Genomic DNA, 17,626 nt, shown 5'->3' on the forward strand with positions numbered 1-17,626 from the left:
CGTGCCTTTATAAAAATGGAGGACTAAATTCTTCTTCCTACTGCACTAATACATATTTCCAAAAAGACATTTTGACTGCATACCAATATTATTAAAAGTGAAAAATCATCCATGTTTGTTCTGTGTAGAGAAAATATTCCCCTTGGCTAAGAGATTCTGTTCAGCTTTAGAGATACTTCTTTTCTTTAAAATGGAAGATGGATAGGATACGTTCAAGCTTTTTTGCTTCAAAGAAAAGATAGTATATATTGCCCTGGCCCACCAGGACAGTGTACACTCTCAGTAGTTATATCAGTTTACTTTGAGATTTCTGCTGTCATCCAACATATGTGAAATTTGATTCTCTTCAGTCTAATGGATAACTAAGCCAACTAATTTTTCTACCTTTGACAGGAAAAGAATTCAGTACATACGCAAACAAAATTCAAACTTTATTACAACATGTTGCCTTTTGTTCTGTAAATACATGGGCTTCAGGGAGAGTCAAGCAAGGAAACTGATCCCTAAATCTAGGCCACTAAATTTGTCTGATAAAGAAAGGATTATAAAATATTTCCCATGTAACAGATGTGTGTGTTTTATTTTTCTCTTTCTTTCTCTATGTTTTTAAGAAAGGTAAGTAGCAAACATGTGGCTTACACAAAGAACTAATAATAATTATTCAATTTTTTTACTGGAACGTTAGAAAACTAATGCCATTATTGGGATTGACACAGCAGTTGTAAAAAGAGTCAAAAAAAGTCTGATTTTTTTTTCCCCACAGCTTTAAAGGTTAGGGTAAGGCATCAGTGGTTACAATAACATTGTAAATATATGTGTGTGTATATGTATACACACACAGACAAGGTGAGGATGATAAACAAGTGTAATCACTGGCAATTTTGCCTGAAAATTCCTTGACTTTAAAACTGCAAGTGGATATCTGTACTGCAGATTTGTCTGTCTTTCCCCCACCCTCCCAACTATGCTATGGTTTATCATTTCTTTTAAATTTACTTCGATATTTATTTTAAATGTAATTACTTCTTTCCCATCTTTTCTAAAAATAACTTGAGAGATGAGAGTCACCCTGGAAGGAACTGATAAGGTCATAATTTTTTTTTTTTTCCTTTTTCAATGACATATTTTAATGCTTTGTAGCTGGGGAAAGCTTGAGTGTAGCCTAATGAGGCTCATTATTAATAGAACTGTCTGGTTCTGATACAAATGAAAGTTTTTCCTATCTTTGGATTGTTATTCTTGTATGTTGAGCATGTAATCATTTAGAACAGAAGAGAAAAGATGGCAAAAGCATAAGCAGCAAAAAAAATAGTGTGATATCGGAACAACACTAAGGCAACGTTAAGGCAATACTGTACTGTATGAGAAGAAGATAGGAACTGCCGTCATAGATGATATTCCTTGTCTGTCATCAATACTGACAATTTTCCTGCTTCTTAAAAAGAAATAGAAAGTGTCATTATCATGTCAGAGCATTGTATACAGTGTAAGCCTGAGTTTTTCTAGGATTGCAATGTAGTTTTGTTTAACATCATTTTATGAAGACTAGTTTTAAAAATAGGTATTTGATTTTGTGCTTCTTTTAGAGCGTAGATAATAGATATTCTGAGTTTGGCAATAAGTATTGGCTGGTCTTCTTCCAAATAATATTCAACTAATTGTTCCCACATTTTTTTATTTCCATGTACAACTTCCCTCTGAACAGTGCTCATGTGCACTGAATGTTCTCTAATGAGACACTAGAGGTGGTCAAACACTGACGTAGGACAGGTAACTGGTTTCTGATCATCCCATTAAAATTCAAAAAATAACAAAGAATAATCAGGATTTGCTGAAGAAATTTTAATTTTGAGCTGTATTTCAAACTAAGGATCTAGTGATCACTTAGAAAGTGATCCTTTCCTAAACTTAGGGTGTCATTCAGTACTGTTCTCCAGCACTAATTGTTAGAAAAATATTCTTTGCATCCCTTCAGAAATGTAGCAGTCACAGAGAATGTTAGAAAACAGATTTTACCTCTGATCAACAAAAATAACTCAATGTCACATGTGAATAATGTTTAAAATAACACTTTAATAAGAAACTTCTACTGAATGCCATGGAAATGAACAAATGAAGCAGATGAAGATCTATTGCAACAACTCACATGCATGAGATTAGAAAGATGACAGTGAAAATACAAAGAATTAAGGAATCCAAACAACTTAGAGTGAGAGAAGAGGAATGAATGGACAAAGATCAATAATGTTGAATGCATCTGAGCTGTCAGGCACCAGCAAAGAATTGATTGATCCAGAGCCTGAACTAATTAAATTGTCATTGGTCACCTATAGCCCTCCAGTTCAAATACTGTGTAGATTTCTAAAACAAGCCTTGATCTTTGGAAGCAATAAATAGATGGTAGTGTGATTCAATTAGATTAGTACTCATCTGTCTAAAAGACTATTTTTCATGTGAAGGTAGGCTTACAGTAAGGTTTCAGCTTTACTGCTAATCACCATTCATAGCTTTCTATTCTTTTCACACCACTGAAGTTCTATTAACAACATAAAAATATCAAAATAAGCTATACTAACACTTAAGGATTTATAATTCTTGCCATTTTTCTCAGTCTACACTTTTGCCATATACTTTTCAGCACAGCTTTGTATATTTATTCTATATAATTGTATCTTGTATTGCTCAAATTACATTTAAATGAATTACTTGTTATTGTACTGTTTTCTTCAGAGTTGCCTTTCATTTCATTTCATAGCTATGTTGTTTTTCTTAATTACCAGCTTCCTTTTCTGATGGCCAAAGGTTTTCTTGTTTCTTTATCTTATTGACTTTAGCCAAATTTAATACAATATTCATTAAATTCATGTCTCACTATGTTCTTCCTGACATGAGTTAAAGAGATAACATTCACCCATGTTCATTCCTTCTTTTTTTACTTTTCTTTCTTTATTTCTGATTCTCTTCTCACTTATCAGTATGTTGAGCTACACTTTCCCTTTCAGATCATTCCTGGAAGTGATGTCAAGGTCATACTTGCTTGAAAATTCATTTCAAATGAAATGGTAGAGGTTTGCAAAGCTGCACAAGAGATTTAGGTCCCTTTATTTTATTTAAAGTTCAGTTATTGGCCAGAGGTCCAGGAAGACTTATTAACTTCAAAATCCTTAATTTTAAGGATGGAAATACTTGCTTTAAGATAAATAGATATTCTAATGCATAAATATAAAATTATATTTTCATATTTTTCCTTAACTTTTTAGATAATCTGTGGTAAATCTGTCAAGTTCAAGGTGAGTCTTTTGATTGTCTGTGATTGAAGCTTCACAGGGATCGAGTGATTCTTGTGTTTCATTCAGTGATTTTCAGCACAAGGCAAGTGGCTGAATGTACAGGCTGGTTTTACAGAATCACCTGTAGACAAAGTGTTTCTCTAACAATTTAAAGTATTTCATATTTCCTTGACTTCTTGTATTCTTTTTGTTATATTCATGACTATTCTTATTTTAGATAAAACATACTTGACTATAGGAGAAGTTTTGGTCACATAATCCATCAACCATCATAAATACATTGTCTCTCAAGTACCTCTCATTTTAATGCAAAGGCCAACAATTACTACACATCAGAGAAAAACATCTTACTCTCACTGACAAATTAATAAAAATATTAATTTTTAACTCTGAATAAAAAAATATTCAATGTTAAACTGTTACTATATATGAAATTTACCATGTTGATTGGTGTTATTTCACTGTTTTTTTCATATTCATTTATACCCATCTTGTGCCTCTTAATTTATAATTAAATTCTAATCTGTTAGAAGAAGGAATCACCTGTTTAAATTTTCACAGTTGTAGCACACAGTTATTGTTCACAGTTACAATGGACTATTTCCTCACAAAAGATAACAGGCAAGATATATATGGTTGCTCACTTTAAGCACCCACCTTTGTCTAATAATACCAACAAGTACCTGCTTAAATATGGTAGAATGATTGAGAGTTTTTAGTTATTTTTTTCTCCATTAATTTTTGAAGAGAAGCTAGAATCACTGTAGTGCACTTACAGGGGAGCCAACTTATGTTAGTCAAGACAAAATACATAAGAACATGGATATTTCTGACTAGGATCTTGAGCAACATTCAGTAGTACACATCAGTCTCCTCTATACACTCGGTATTCAGAACACAAGGATCTACTCTGAGAGTGTCCCATCTGTGAAGCTGATGAATAAAAAGAAATCTGGAGTTATTCTTTGACGGGTATTGTTGTATGTGGAGCCCATTTGTCAGATACAAGAATGATTCTTACTCAAGTTTTCAGAGAGAGAATGGTAAGCAAATACTTAGTTTATTTAATCTCAGTATTAGTTTTTGTTATAAGTGAGTTACAGAGCACTTTCACACTGATGGCATTTCAAACAGTGTTCAAAAATATGTACTAATGACAGTAAGAATATGAAGAAACCCAATATATGCTTTGTGGGACCAAGGTTCCAGTGTATGTTTAAGTGTAACAAGGCATATGGCTTGAATTGGAATTGAACTCACTTGTATGCCTTCAATGCATCCAAACTCAGATTAATTTGTAGGCATCTGCCCAAATTCAGATGTTTACAGTATAACATCAGTATCAGAGCTAGTCAGTCTAGGTTACGTATACAATCACTGGTGGGAAATAGGCACGTTAACAATGTGATTCATCGTATTCTTAAGTGGGTGTTTAAAACAGGCAGGGTGAATCACATTGCAAGATTGCCTATTTTTCTGCATTCATGAGGAAGGGAGCCTAGGTCTAGATGTCTGTGTAGAACATGCTAACAGTTAAATGAGAAAAATCCTACCCAAAACAGTAGTGAATTAGTTCCAATATCATTGTCTTGTTTTCTCTTTCAGTGTTATTTCTTACTTTTCTCTTCTCAATCTCATTAATTTAATTTTGTGTTTAGAAGGCTTTTGGTTGTTTTGCTTAACTGAGTTTCTTAGATATTTGAGTCCCTCATATTATTACTGTTGTTATATGTAATTATATGGGTTTTACTTTCTAAGCAGTTCTTCTACCTACAGTATAAAATATGATTGAGGCACTATTGTATCACATAAAAATGAAATTAATAAAGTTTATTTTTCTAAAGATTCTATTCTAAAATATTACATTGCATGCATTCTGTGAAGGTTTGTCCTTAAAACCCAAACCACTTTTATTAACAAAACATTTATTTCCAAGAGAAAAATACGTGTTACATTTGAACTCAGTAAAGATTTTATTTATCCTGATGTTTAAAATCCTTTAAAATAGGATGTCTATAATGGAAAGCATGATAAGAAATAAACTGAATCATCAGTTCAGAGATATATTGAGAAACACTAATTTTAAAACTGTTTCTGGAATCACGGCTATAAATATGGTTTGCTATATTACACCTCAGAAGAAGGAAGATTTAAATGTGACATCCAGAATTTTAAATGAAAATGGTTTACATATTCTGAATATTTATAATGGCTAAGACAGCTAGCATGTGTTTACTTTGAGATTACAGTGATTAAAAAAATACATTTTGATACATATTTCCAGCAGAGACCTTAATTACTACAGGAAGAAGTATATGCTCCAAAACTGGTATACAATTTGTGACCTCTCATACTAATGCCCATCATATTATATATTAGTTTTATTTAACTTTTTCTGCTATTCTTAACATTCTTAATGAGTATGACCTATGCTTCCATAGCATTAACAAAATAAAGTAACTTTTCTGAAAAATGCCCTTACTAAAACTGATGCAAAGCACCTCAGAAACTAGGTTCACATCACTGAGATATGATTATTGGATTGTCTTCATTAAAAATCAAGCTGTGTTGCTTTATCGGTGTACATTTTCCTTCAGTGTTTGTTTGCATGTTTGTTTGTTTGTTTTTAAAGCAAGTTTTAGGTATGAACAGATTTCTTATTTGGTAGAACAGAAAAAACTGCAATTTGATACACTTTACGTAGCTGGTAGAGACTAAAAGGCCTTATAATTATATGAAACTGGTAAAGATCAGAAACAGGTTTTCCTGTGTATAAGATTGTCTATTCTCAATCTTTGATGCTCTTTTATCTAATGAGTAGTATTTTGAGAACAAGATAGAATTTAATTGCATTTTTTAAACAAGATCTAACTTAAGGTATATTAAAAAAAATACCTTTGAGGAGCTACAACATTAACATCTTTTAAAGAGACTTCTTGATGACCAGTCAAGCTGAGGTGGATCTGTTGTCCTAGACATTTAACAAGCAGTATACTGGTATTGAGAAATATAAATACAATGACATAAGTGATTTGGGTTTACTTTTCTATCTGCTTGGCTTTTTTTGTTGTATTTTGTGATGTGTAAGTTTAGTTAGAAACTTAATCATTTTTCCAAGACTTACGAGTCTTTGTTAACAATTGGCAGTTCCCACTGTCATGTTCTTCACCTTGGTTCTCAGTGTTCTAGATTAATTTAAGAATTAAGATTTTTTTTTTTTTTAATATCTGCTTCTTGCCTACACCAGAAGCCAAACATGTGAGTTTAACAGTCCTTGAAAGATCTTCAGTCTTTTATTAACTCCTAAAAGAAGATAATTGCTTTAATTAAAGCCATTGATATTCCCACCTCCCAGCATGCAAATATGTGAAGCTGAAAATAAGGATTTGATTTGTTTGCCTAAACTTAGTTGCCTAATGCTAGGTAAGATACCTTAGGATATCTCACACACTTTATAACCAGTGCTCCAGAAAAGCACAGATCTCATTTAGGTCACATGTCATATCTGTCAGTTACGGATATCTTGGATACCATATGTACCTCAGCTGCTAACAGATACCTTTGGATAGCCAATTGAATTAAGACAGGAAGGATCCTGAGTAAGTACCAAAAAAACAAATGTAGAATTCCTGTTATGCTTGTGCAAGGTCTAAAAAAAACCCAACACATCTTCACTGTGTTTCCCTATATTTACATGAAATAAGAGTTACATGAAAGTAGTCTAGCATTTGTTATTCCATACTTAAGAACCTCCATGATACCAATGAAAAGTTGCCTATTTTATATGAAACTCAATAAAGCAAGACAAATAAAATGTATGTGCAGTATCTGTGAAAGAATCTGAAGATTTTCATTGCAATGATGTGTTTCTTTTCTGAAAGAACAGAAATTATTTGTTGCTTAGCTGAAAATGTCACAGTAGAATAAAAGTAAGATGTGCATTTTATTCATTGAGCTTCTGCTATTAAAAGGACATGGCCATCTTCAGAAAATGGCCCTCTGCCTATCACCTAGTATAAAAAGCATGTTTCAAACTTGTCCAAGATATAAAAGAAACTAGTTTCCTTGAATTTTCTTGACCTCTCTTTTTCTTTCCCCTTTTTATTGTCCTGCCTCTGTTAGACTTTCTATGCTGAAAAATGACAATGGCACATCTGAAGCCAAATTGCGAGCCTGACAGTAGGGAAGAAATAGACAGGAGGCAAAATCACTTTTGTAAATATACTTGAACTTTTCAGGATAAAAGATTCTGCCTGTTGTTTGACAAATTTAATTTTTTCCCTTTCTGTCCTTCTGTGTTCAACTTCCTCTTTGTTATGTTAACACGAGAAATTTTTGAAATGCATTGACATAAAAGTAAATTGGAAGCACTTAGCCATTACTATGTTATAAAACTCTCTTCTGAACTCTAAGCAGAAACTGATGTTCAAAGGATAATAATAGGATTTAAGCTAGTTTGAAACTAATGAACAATAGCTTCATCTGATAAAATGTTTTAAGGGAGAGGGTGGGGTTTAGTAAGGGATTAATGAACTCATTATCAGAACCAGAAAGAAAAAGGAATTTAGACACTTAAACTTTGATCCTGAAAACCCCATTCGGCTGTTTCAATAGGTGCTATAGGGTTGGGTTTTTTCCTTGGTTTGTTTTTTTCTTTTTTTAAAATCTTATTGTTCTTAAGCAAGTGGAAGATCTATTCTGGTGTAATATACAGAGACGTGTTGTTTAATTAGAAGAAGCAAATATGTGCTTTTCTCTTGCCTATTCCTCACTGAACTGTCACAGACTGAAGCAGAGATGAATCTCATTTAACATTGGTCATCCAACAGATAGTATCTAATTTAAGCTTGTTGTCAACAGTGATTTGTCCCTTCCTAAGTAAGATGTCAGACATAATCAGGATGAACCTTCTTTGCCGGTTCTGACTTTTCTTCACAAACTGTAGAGAGAAAATGAACTTAGACTAGATACTAAAGATAAATGATAAAACTTGGATCAAAATGAACCACACTGCAGCTGAAAAGCTTCTTATACACTTTGAGGAGCTCCATCACATGTTTTCAGTTTGTACCTAATTATGCTACACCCCATTAAAGCAATGTGTTCCCTACAAAGATACTAGTATATTTTTTTTTTTCTTAAGACATAGGTGATGCTATCCATCTTTAATAAACATTCCCTGTGATTCCAGGTTGTGGAGTATGAAAAATAATCACCTTTTTACTGCATATAATTAAAACCAAAAAGAAAACCAAAACCAAAACCACCAACCAACCAAGCAACCAACGAAATCTTCTATCTTCAGGGAAGTTAGCTTAGCATCATCCTACAAGCTACGCAGTATAGAGAAGGTAAATGACTGATGGAAAAAAAAAAAATCTCTCTGGGAAAGGGCAAGTATAAGAGTAGGTGTATAAAAATGGACTAAAAAGGAAAACTATATATAGGCACTTTTTTAAAAGGTGTGGCTTCTGATGTCCATGCTATTACTTTTTTTTTAAATTAAATCTAATGACCTTTTAATATAAAATACCTAAAACTTAGTTCTGCACATAACTATCTGAGCCCACAGCAGCATGAATACTCTTTTTCTCTTCTTTTCTACTATACCATGTTTAATTTAAGAAGAAATAAAAAAGTGGTTAATACCCCAAGCAGGGAGATAGATTGCCCATTTTTTATTGTAATTAGAAATAAATGTCTGAAATTATCCACGCCTTTCCTCATCAATACCTTTTTGTGTATTACTGTGCATTAAAATACTGTGTGTTACTCTGTATTAAGACATTCCAATAAGGACTTAAGTCTGCCTTCTATTTAATTTTAGGCATTTAATGTGCAATCTACATGGGAAGCTTAATTATCCTAGTCTCTTTGAATAGTTAGGAACAGAAAGAGACAGTTTGGATTCATGTCACCCAAATGCCTCAAATGCTCATTGGAGACCTGTTAACTATATATAGAGGTGACTAGGCGCTATCTAGGTGTATAAGTAAGTTAAGCATGATGAATCCTGGCCTGACAAATATTATACGATGTCGGCTACCTGGTACATGCAATTCTAACAAATGCAGAGCTTCTACTATTTGGAACATTGTTTGTGAGCTTACACATACAAAAGCAGGTCACGAATTTAAAGGCTACCTCAGAGTGGTATAACTGTAATTTTAATAACACCCAGTTTGTGAGACAGATAAATTTGTATTACACTGATATAGGGCCTAGAGAACTTACAATGAGTCATTTGAGGAGCTGAGCTTGCTTAATCTGAAAAAAAGGAGGCTAAGGGGAGTTATAATACCTGTCTGCAGTATTTGAAGGCCAGTTACGAAACCGATAAAGCCAAACTCTTTCCATTAGACAATACCATAAAAGCCAACAAACAACACAGATTTTCAAGACATAGCTACAAAGATCATGCCTCATCAGATGTACTAGAGAGATCCCTATTTTGGTGCTAGGACACAGGGCAAGTCTTGCCTGACCAACCTAGTAGCCTTCTAGGATGGAATGACAACATCAGTGGGCAAGGGAAGAGATACTGATGTTGTCCATCTGGAGTTCTGTAAGGCCTTTGGCATGGTCCCCCACAACATCCTTATCTCTAATTTGGAAAGATATGGATTTGATGGATGGACTGTTTGGAGGATGAGCAATTGGTTGGATAGTCGCATCCAGAGGGTAGTGGTCAATGGCTCAATGTCCAGATGGAGATGAGCGACAAGTGGTGTCCCTCAGGGGTCTGTACTGGGACCAGTACTGTTTAGTATCTTCATCAAGGACATAGACAGTGGGATCAAGAGTACCCTCAGCCCATTTGCAGACACCACCAAGCTGAGTGGTGCAGTTGACACGCCTGAGGGACGGGATGTCATCCAGAGGGCTGTGGACAACCTGGAGAAGTGGGCACATGTGAACCTCATGAGGTTCAGCAAGGCCAAGTGCAAGGTCCTGCACCTAGGTTGGGGCAATCCCGAGTATCAATACAGGCTGGGGGATGAAGGGATTAAGAGCAGCCCTGAGGAAAAGGACATGGGGGTACTGGTGGATGAAAAACTTGACATGACCTGAGAATGTGCGCTCGCAGCCCAGAAAGCCAACCATATCCTGGGCTGCATAAAAAGAAGTGTGGCCAGCAGGTCGAGGGAGGTGATTCTGCCCCGCTACTCTGCTCTGGTGAGACCTCACCTGGACTACTGCGTCCAGCTCTGGGGTCCTCAGCACAGGAAAGACATGGACCTGTTGGAGCGGGTGAGAGGATGACCACAAAAATGATCAGCAGGGTGGAATACCTCTCCTGTGAGAAAAAGCTGAGAGAGTTGGGGCTTTTTAGCCTGGAGAAGAGAAGGCTCTGGGGAGATGTTATTGCGGCCTCTCAATACTTAAAGTGGGCTTATAAGAAAGATGAGGAGAGACTTTTTAGCAGGGCCTGTTGCGACAGGACAGAATCACAGAATCACAGAATAGTATAGATTGGAGAAGACCTTTACGATCATTGAGTCCAACCGTAGACCAAACACTACCAAGACCACCACTATACCATGTCCCTAAGCACCTCATCCAAACGTCTTTTAAATACTTCCAGGGGTGGCGGCTCAACCATTTCCCTGGGCAGACTGTTCCAATGCTTGATAACCCTTTCAGTGAAGTAAAATTTCCTAATATCCAGTCTAAACCTCCCCTGTGGCAACTTGAGGCCATTTCCTCTCGTCCTATCACTACTTACCTAGGAGAAGAGACCGACCCCCACCTCTCTACGACCTCCTTTCAGGTAGTGGTAGAGAGCAATAAGGTCTCCCCTCAGCCTCCTTTTCTCCAGGAAAAACAACCCCAGTTCCCTCAGCTGCTCCTCATAAGACTTCTGCTCTAGACCCTTCACCAGCTTCATTGCCCTTCTCAGGACATGCTCCAGCACCTCAATGTCTCTCTTGAAGTGAAGGGCCCAAAACTGAACACAGGATTCAAGGTGCAGCCTCACCAGTGCCGAGTACAGGGGCACGATCATTTCCCTAGTCCTGCTGGCCACACTATTTTTGATACAAGCCAGGATGCCATTGGCTTTCTTGGCCACCTGGGCACACTGCTGGCTCATATTCAGGCGGCTGTCAACCAACACCCCCAGGTCCTTTTCCACCACGCAGCTTTCCAGCCACTCTTTCCAAGCCTGTAGCGTTGCATGGGGTTGCTGTGGCCCAAGTGCAGGACCTTGCACTTAGCCTTGTTGAACCTCATACAATTGGCCCCAGCCCATTGATCCAGCCTGTCCAGATCCCTCTGCAGGGCCTTCCTCCCCTCAAGCAGATCAACACTCCCGCACAACTTGGTGTCATCTGCAAACTTACTGAGGGTGCACTCGATGCCTTCATCCAGATCATTGATAAAGATATTAAACAGGAGTGGCCCCAACACAGAGCACTGGGGGACATCACTTGTGACCGGCCGCCAACTGGACTAAACTCCATTCACCACCACTCTTTGGGCCTGGCCATCCAGCCAGTTCTTTACCCAGTGAAGAGTACACCTGTCCAAGCCATGAGCAGCCGGTTTCTCCAGGAGAATGCTGTGGGAAACCATGTCAAAGGCTTTACTGAAGTCTAGATAGACAACATCCACAGCCTTTCCCTCATCCACTACGCAGGTCACCTTGTCGTAGAAGGAGATCAGGTTGGTCAAGCAGGACCTGCCTGTTCTGAACCCATGCTGGCTGGGCTTGATCCCTTGGTTATCCTCTACATGCCGTGTGATGACACTCAGGATGATCTGCTCCATCAGCTTCCTTGGTACCGAGGTCAGGCTGACAGGCCTGTAGTTCCCCAGGTCCTCCTTCCGGCCCTTCTTGAAGATGAGCATCACATTCAATAATCTCCAGTGAACTGGGACCTCCCCAGTTAGCCAGGACCGCTGGTAAATGATGGAAGGGGGCTTGGAGAGCACATCTGCCAGTTCCTTCAGTACTCTTGGGTGGATTTCATCAGGCCCCATAGACTTGTGTGTGTCTAAGTGGTGCAGCAGGTCACTAACCATCTCCCCCTGGATTATGGGGGCTCCATTCTGGTCCCTGTCCCTATCTTCCAACATGGGGGGCTGGGTACCCAGGGAACAACTGGCCCTACTTTTAAAGACTGAGGCAAAGAAGGCATTGAGTACCTCAGCCTTTCCCTCATCCTTGGTCACTGTGTTCCCTCCCCTGTCTACTAGGGGCTGGAGATTCTCCTTAGCTCTCCTTTTGCTGCTAATGTATTTGAAGAAGTATTTTTTGTTGTCTTTTATGGCAGTAGCCAGATTGAGCTCTAGCTCAGCTTTGGCCCTTCTAATTTTCTCCCTGCACAGCCTCGCTACACCTTTGTAGTCCTCTTGACTTGCCTGCCCCTTCTTCCAGAGGCTGTAGACTCTCCTCTTTTTCCTGAGTTCGAGCCAAAGCTCTCTATTCATCCAGGCCGGTCTTCTTCTCCGCCGGCTTGTCTTTCGGCACCTGGGGATAGCCTGCTCTTGTGCCTTTAGGACTCCCTCCTTAAAGAATGTCCAGCCTTCCTGGACTCCTTTGCCCTTTAGAGCTGCCTCCCTGGGGACTCTGTCAGCCAGTCTTCTAAACAGGACAAAGTATGCTCTCTGGAATTCTAAGGTGGGAGTTTTGCTGACGCTCCTCGCCGCTTCTCCACGTATCAAAAACTCTATCATTTTGTGATCACTCTGCCCAAGACAGCCTCCAACCATCACATCACCCACAAGTCCTTCTCTGTTTGCAAACAACAGGTCCAGTGGGGTGCCTTCCCTACTTGACTCACTCACCAGCTGTGTCAGGAAGTTATCTTCCACACACTCCAGGAACCTCCTAGACTGTTTCCTCTCTGCTGTATTGTTTTCCAGCAGGCATCCGGTAAGTTGAAGTCCCCCACAAGAACAAGGGCTAGCAATCGTGAGGCTTCTCCAGGCTGCTTATAGAACAGTTTGTCAGTCTCCTCATCCTGGTTGGGTGGTCTGTAACAGACTCCCACCACAATATCTGCCTTGTTGGCCTTCCCCCTGATTCTTACCCGTAGACACTCCACCCTATCGTCACCATCATCAAGCTCTAAACTATCCAGACACTCCCTAATATACAGGGCTACCCCACCGCCTCTCCTGCCTCGCCTATCCCTCCTGAAGAGTTTATAGCCATCCATTGCCGCAGTCCAGTTGTGCGAGTCATCCCACCATGTTTCTGTGATGGCAACCATATCATAGTTTTCCTGATGTACAATGGCTTCCAACTCCTCCTGCTTGTTGCCCATGCTGCGTGCATTGGTGTAGAGGCACTTCAGCTGGGCTGTCGTCCGTGTCTCCTTCATAGAGGAACACTCCTTATGTGCTTGGAGGTGTTTCACTGGCGTTTTCCTCTTGGCTCCTATTGCATCAGTATCCCCAAGCTCAACTCTGTTCGACTTCAGCTGTGCCCCAGTGTACCCTGCACATCTCAGAGACACAGGCCGAGTGCCCTCGCTGGCACCCACTCCCTCTAACCGTGGCACGTCGTCCCTCAGCTTCCCTCGGGCAAGCCTGATATTATCCCCCTCCCCCTTCGAGTCTAGTTTAAAGCTCTGTCGATGAGCCTGCAAGTTCCTGAGCAAAGATTCTCTTTCCCCTTTGACAAAGATGAATCCCATCAGATGCCAGCAAACCTGGTGCTGTGTAGGCCATCCCGTTATCAAAAAAACCAAATCTGTGGCGATGACACCAGCCATGGAGCCATGTATTAATAGATTGGGTACCTCTGTTTCTTCTAGTGTCACTGCCCACAACTGGAAGGAGAAAGGAGAAAATAACCTGTGCTCCAGAGTCCCTTACTAGCCGTCCCAAGGCCCTGAAGTCTCTTTTGCTTGCCCTAGGACTTCGTGTTGCAGCTTCATTGCCCCCCACATGGAAGAGCAGTAGGGGGTAATAGTCCGAGGGCCATACGAGGCTAGGGAGTATCCTCGTGACATCCTTCACTCGGGCCCCAGGGAGGCAGCAGACTTCCCTAAGAGGAGGGTCCATCTGGCATATTGGACCCTCAGTTCCTCTTAGAAGGGAGTCGGGACCCTCAGTTCCCCTTAGAAGGAAAAGGGGTAATGGTTTTAAACTAAACAAGGGTAGATCCAGAATAGATATAAGGAAGAAATTTTTTACAATGAGGGCGGTGAAACTCTGGAACAGGTTGCCCAGGGAGGCTGTAGATGCCCCTTCCCTGGAAACATTCAAGGTCAGGTTGGACAGGGCTCTGAGCAACCTAATCTCATTTATGATGTTCTTGCCCATGGCAGGGGGTTTGGACTAGATGACCTTTAAAGGTCCTTTCCAACCCAAACCATTCTATGATTCTGTGATACAGAACTCCAGACTTCCCCTCAAACCGCCAACAATTCTATGATTCTTTGACTGTATGATACAGGATTCTACAGCATCAAAGAAAGCAAATGAATGTTTCACTTTTCGAGTGTCTGTGTGTTGTTTGTTCTGTCTTCTCTAAAGTATTTGGATGTGAGGAAGATAAATATCAGCAACCTGCCACTTTAGCTAGAATTCTGGCCTTCAGCTGAGTCTAAGAGCTCAAAATGATATGTCAAAGTAGTTCTGAATCTTTTTGAAAGAGTGTATATTGCTTCATTTATTTAATCGGTGTTGCACTCTCATATCCATTGCCTCTATTTGTATCTCAGTTTTTGTTTATGCTAACATCTGTTGATGTTACTCTGGCAGTAAGTTGTCTAGAAAATAGTAAGAATCAGTTTCTTTCATATGTAATTTTGCTCATGTTTTTAACTGAAAAATATGTGATCAAAAGTATACATCTTTGTCTAATTTGCACTGTTTGTGTATGATAACTATTTTTACAAGCATAAATCATGTCTTTTTGTGTCAAGGTCAATAGTGGATCAGTTATTAGCTCTAGATATGTGAATAAGGTTGGATGAAAAGAAATACGAGTTGCAATTTCAAAATATATCTTTTTATAACCTTGGTATTCTGATACTCAGATTCTCAGTAAATGGAATTTATTGATTTTAGGATAGATAGTGATGAGTCAAAAACAAAGCAGGAGAGGACTAATTCAGCTCTGATGAGACTTAACATCAAGCTATTCAAGAATGGAAATACAAAGATAAATGATCAGCAAAGCTGTCAGGAGTAGAGAAACAATCTTGTAATATTCAGCATTGTTTTCCACTTAGTTTGGATTGGATTTATTTCTCACAATCTTTTCTGTACTAATTTACAGCAACATTGCTTTTAATTTTCTTACAAAGTCCGTTTTCAGTTAAAAAATGAAATTTTTATTACTGAAATTTGATAAAGATGTCAGAATAAATGTGATACACATGTAGAGTTTTAGTAAAACCTATGGAAATTGAATAATAATCTACCAAAATCTATTTTTATTAGAAATAGTTTAATTTTCAACAATAAAAAAATATTCAAACTGCTTATATATACACCTCGGACATATTTTTGCCTCCTACCTTTATATGCATGAATAAAAGATTATAAGGCATACTAAAATCCTTGAGGAATTTTTGAAGTCTCTGCATAACTTGTAAACTCACCTGTACTAGCACGGAACCTGTGTGGGGATTCTGCTGGAAGACAGCTGTACGCCATGCAAGGACTTGAGAATTTAAATTTTGGAGAATTTTGTCATGTCATTATATGTAATACCTAAATTACCCTGTCTCTGTCAAACCTCTTTAACTGATCCCTTTATTTTCATTTCCACCAACTCTAGTTCTGATTATTGCATTATGACTATAAAGTTCATTATGTTTCTGTATGACTGAAAAGTTCATTATGTTTCTTTATTAAATTGCTGAGATGTTGGAAATAGTTGCTGTTAATTTTAATTATATTTATTCATTGTACACTGTAGAAGAGTTAATATATTTGTGAGATTTTTTCCTTAAAATCTTAAGCAGTAAATTCACTGCAAATTTGCTGCAACATATATTAATCCTGACAAATTAACATGCAGTGCTGGATGCACAAAGTTAATGATTGTCATAGTTGAACTCCTTTGAAAAGATAATGATGTTTACATTTTCAGCTACAGAAGAAAACCTGTAGGGCATTGGCTATCTGACCCACAGTGCCTTAATTTCTAACTGAAATATATATACACACCACTAAAATCAGGGGCATAGCTAGCAGAAATTTTGTTTTCATTGCTTTGATGTTTCTGCTTTCTGGAGAATTCAGGATGATTTCGCTACATCCTTCCACTATTTCCCCAGAAAAAAACATCTTAGGAGTTTTCTGAATATTTCAGAACCTCATTTTGTATAGTATAGTATATATACAGCATAAAAGAGTAAAATGGTTTGCTAATAGAAATTATGCTTCAGCTTGCTTATTAGGAACACAATAAGTATATATTCAAAAGCCAGGTACTTTGATATTCTGATACTACAGACATAAATAATTCAACTTACTGTATTGAGCTTACTGGGAGTTTCCCAGACAGAATCTGTCTCATTACGTATAAAGTGTTTATAAATACTTATAATTTTTGCATTTGTTCATAGAATTTCACATTTTAGGTTTATTACTTTTCAGGAATGGTTATTTGGGTTACCTTTGTGTGTAGTGAGTAGCGAGAATATGATCAATCTTCTAAAAGCCATCAGTGCATCAATAATACAATAGCTATCAAGCAATCAAGATATCAATGTAGTACACGAATCAAGTAAGCACAGAAGATCTCTGAGGGCATTTGTACACGTCAAAATTAAATCTCTTCATCGTTCATTAATATTTTCAGTCTTTTTCTTCTATACAATATATAATCATACTTCTTTTTTTCTTCTCGGTGGACTCCTCCCTTTCTACCTTCATTCATTAATTTCTTCGTAATCTAAAGGTCATCGCGAGTCACATAACCAGAAACTAGTGAGCCTAAGCTGTGCTAAGAATTTGAAGATGCATCCACTATTGTCTTATCAAACCATATAGCATACTCAAATAAAGGAACTGGGATCCTAAACTACTTTTTCTCAATATCATTACTTACCACAGAGTTTGCAACTTATTTTCCCACTTAAAATAAAACTACCTTGTAGTCCAGTGATTACAATGAAAGAGAGAAAAGAAAGGAAGGAATACATATTGAAAGGAAAAAAATCCCAGAAGTTTGTGGAAATACAAGCCACTTCTATTTTATTCAGCAGCTACCTATTAGTCACATTGTAATGGAAGGTGATGTTTCAGTTTTACTCGGTATGAATTTCATTTGAGTGATCCTTTTTAATCAGTTTGTCTATTTCACAAAGATCTTTAAAGAGATGAACATTTAAAATTTATAATCTTATTTTATTCAGCAAGCAAATCAT

The sequence above is a fragment of the Ciconia boyciana genome, chromosome 1, assembly GCF_034638445.1.
Source record: "Ciconia boyciana chromosome 1, ASM3463844v1, whole genome shotgun sequence".
NCBI lineage: Eukaryota > Metazoa > Chordata > Aves > Ciconiiformes > Ciconiidae > Ciconia > Ciconia boyciana.